Raw genomic sequence first — 3,195 nt, 5'->3', positions numbered from 1 at the left:
GGTTCTACCTGGAGCCGAATTACCTCCGAGGTCGTCTCCTCTCCAAAACAAACAGACCCGGTCATTAAAACATTAAAACACAGCCACGTAGCAACGTTAGCGTTAGCTTTGTAAACAGCTAACAGCTGATCCAGGTCTGCCAGGGAACGCAACGTAACTTTTCCTTTTTATTCATCAACAGAGCCGTGCTGTTGTTTCACAGCTCCTGACTGCTGAACAACCTGCAGTGTTTGAGAGCGACGTGCTCATGTGTGTTTCTCTGTCTGCAGAATCTGGACCTGATGTGGCCCATCCTGCATCCAGACCTGCAAAACTGCTGCATTTATATAATGTGTTAATATTTCTTTGTTCCTCTCTCTGTGCTGGAGTTCTTTAAGAACTTGGTGGCTCGATCCAGATTATTATTAAATTGGTTGAATTTTAATAAGAGTGTGTTTCTTCATATAGTGTATCAAGCTTATTACTTCAATATATTTACTGCAAATCTGATATTAATATTTTACTCCTGGATAGGGACGTTAGGCTGCTGTATGAATGAGCACTTTAGAGATAATGATAGTAATTATATACATCAACCTTTATGTGGCCGGTCTGGTTGTATACTACTCGGGAAAGATTGTGACAATGGAAGGATTTAGCCAGAGTAGTGGTGATTACATATTGACAACATATTTCTGTGGTTTTTACATGGTTTGAATTTGGCTGTGGGCCCAGGGGGGTTTATATAATGATGATATACAATAATCAAGAGGTGAATTTGTCCATTATACTTTGTCAATTAAAGCAAGCCAGGCAGCCTTCCGTGTTTGAGAACGGCGCTGTTTTCTAATCGCCCACTAGAGGGCTGCAGCGTCGCAATAACCAGCCTAGTTCAAATGAACGAAATGACTCAAAAAAGAGATTTGAATGAACGAGTGTGTCAAAAGACTCGAACTTGCCAATACTAATATGAACTATGAGCTCTACTAGTATTTATTGCTGCTCTTACTTGTATGTATTGTCAGTTGTAGATCTGTAGTTGATGCTCTGTTGACGCTTGTATGTTGTTCCTCAAATGTAAGTCGCTTCGGATAAAAGCGTCTGCCAGATGAGTAAATGTAAATGGTCCAACAAAACAGTATTTGGTTGTTTGTGACTAACATGCGTGACTCAGTCTACAGATTCACACACACCTTCACAGCAGCTCTGGAAGATCTTTATGATAACCGTTTCCCTGCTCAGGAGAACCTGCAGAAAAGAAAAGTATATATTACATAAAGTCAACTTGCTTTCAATTCAGAAAACGGACATTTTGGTGTGAACCTGCCCTTAAAGATAGCAACAATGCAAAACTACTAGTATAGCAATATTATAGTAATTGGTAAAAATATGGTAAGCAGCTGACAATAAAATGTTTATATAAGTGCAATATTTGGATTAAAAATGTAATACGGTGACATTAATGGGGTAAATATCTTTTAGATCTGTTTAAAGACTCTGTAAGACGAAATATTGACATTTAGGGAAATCAAAATGTCGAATCATCCATTTATTGGACGGTTATGTTTTACAACTCGCTATATTTATTTGTAACGATCAGAATGAGAACCAGAAGCTGTGCCCCTACACTCGAGACTGCCTGTGCAAATTTGCAGTCAGACTTTGCCTCATTACAATCTGCCCCGTTTCATTTGAAGCTACTTTTAAATGCACACAAGACAAAGGTGATGATATTTGCACCTACTAATACTAAAGTCCCAGCTCTCGCTATTAACACAACCAAGACGAAGCCATTGAACTTGTTGATACTTATAAATACTTGGGTATCCGGCTGGACAAAGCTTGACCCTCTTTATCATGCGGCTCTCAGGTTCATCACAAACGCTGGCTATCAGACACATCACTGCATCTTATACAGTAGGGTAAATTGGCTGTCACTCAAACTGCGCAGGATGCTACACTGGCACATTTTTATTTATAAAGCTATTTTAGGATTTTTGCCTTCTTATATCTGTTTAAAATTTGTTCATATGCAAAGCAAATATTTAAGATCTAGTGACGAACTACTTTGTTTGAAAGAGGAGTCTGTCTTACTACGGCCCTTCGTCCAGGAATGAACTCCAGTCTGAGCTTAAGATTGGTGCGCGGATTTCCTTAGCTGCTTTTAAAAAAAGAATATCTGACATTCTGATGGACATATGCAGTTGTTTTAATTAACGGAAGGTAGATCTCTACATTTAGTCCTTATTTCGTTTTTTTAATATATTTTAAACTCTTTGCATTTTTGTCCATGTAAATATTTTGTAAACTTTGTGTGTAAATCTGTCTTGTATTTTAATTTACGTAATGTATTGTTTTTCAGCTCATGGTTGAAAAATTGTATTTTATTTGTGCTTTGCAGGACTGTGTCTCAATGGGACATTTCCTGTTTAAACAAAAGTTTTTTTTATATAGATAGATAGATAGATAGATGCCTCATAAATAAATAAAGGCTACAACATAAGTCCGGTAGCTCACCTGGTGGAGCGTGAGGGTTTGATTCCACCTCCAGCTTTGTGCTGAATGTCATCCTGTTTCTCTCCCCGTTTACCTGTCTCTCTTCAGCTGCTCCTGTCCAATAAAGGCAATAAAATTTAAAAAAACTAATACCGTATATCTGAGAGGACGAGACCATCTCGACACAAGATGGTTTCTGTCAAGTATCTGTGATGTTGATGTCGGCACATGATGAATATGTTGATACAATCCATTATATAAACTGACCTTTATTACAGCGTACTGTGATGAACTTTGTAGCTACAAGCAAAACTAGAACTGCAGCAACAGGTAGAGCTCCTAAAGAGAATCCACAAAGAAACCATCCTGTTACGTCCCCTCTGCTGCAGGTGTCCTCAAACAGTTTCTCTGAAACACACAACAAAACCTAGAGTCACACTCAGAATGTAAACTGTATCTCATGTATAGCACGCTGGTTATTACCTACACAGAACTACTACTGAGGCGGCCATGCTGCTAAAATCTATGAACATGTAAAACTACTTGCAGATAAAACCACTGAAATGAATCTCACCTGGCAAAGTGATGTTATTACTGATCATATGACCGATGTCGTCCTGCTGGACTACACAGTGGAACCGGTTGTTTTCGGTCTTCTTCACAGTAGTTTGGAGGGTGATGTAGAAGTGACCTTCTCTTTCTGAGACCTGTGGCTCCTCA

General features: G+C 38.7%; 1 long non-coding RNA gene across 1 annotated transcript; it reads right to left on the bottom strand.

The window, feature by feature from the left end:
- Positions 1–993: 993 nt before the first annotated feature.
- LOC123966814 lies at positions 994–2,825 on the bottom strand. Its single transcript, XR_006824072.1, has 3 exons — positions 2,743–2,825; positions 2,497–2,589; positions 994–1,227 (listed from the first exon to the last, which is right to left on the bottom strand). It is a non-coding gene; the product is annotated as an uncharacterized LOC123966814 (long non-coding RNA).
- Between the last annotated feature and the right edge of the window lie 370 nt (positions 2,826–3,195).

The sequence above is a fragment of the Micropterus dolomieu genome, unplaced genomic scaffold (genome assembly GCF_021292245.1).
Source record: "Micropterus dolomieu isolate WLL.071019.BEF.003 ecotype Adirondacks unplaced genomic scaffold, ASM2129224v1 contig_14299, whole genome shotgun sequence".
Classification (NCBI taxonomy): domain Eukaryota; kingdom Metazoa; phylum Chordata; class Actinopteri; order Centrarchiformes; family Centrarchidae; genus Micropterus; species Micropterus dolomieu.
The sequence above is the reverse complement of the archived record's forward strand: the minus strand, read 5'-3'. Positions and strand labels throughout refer to the sequence as shown.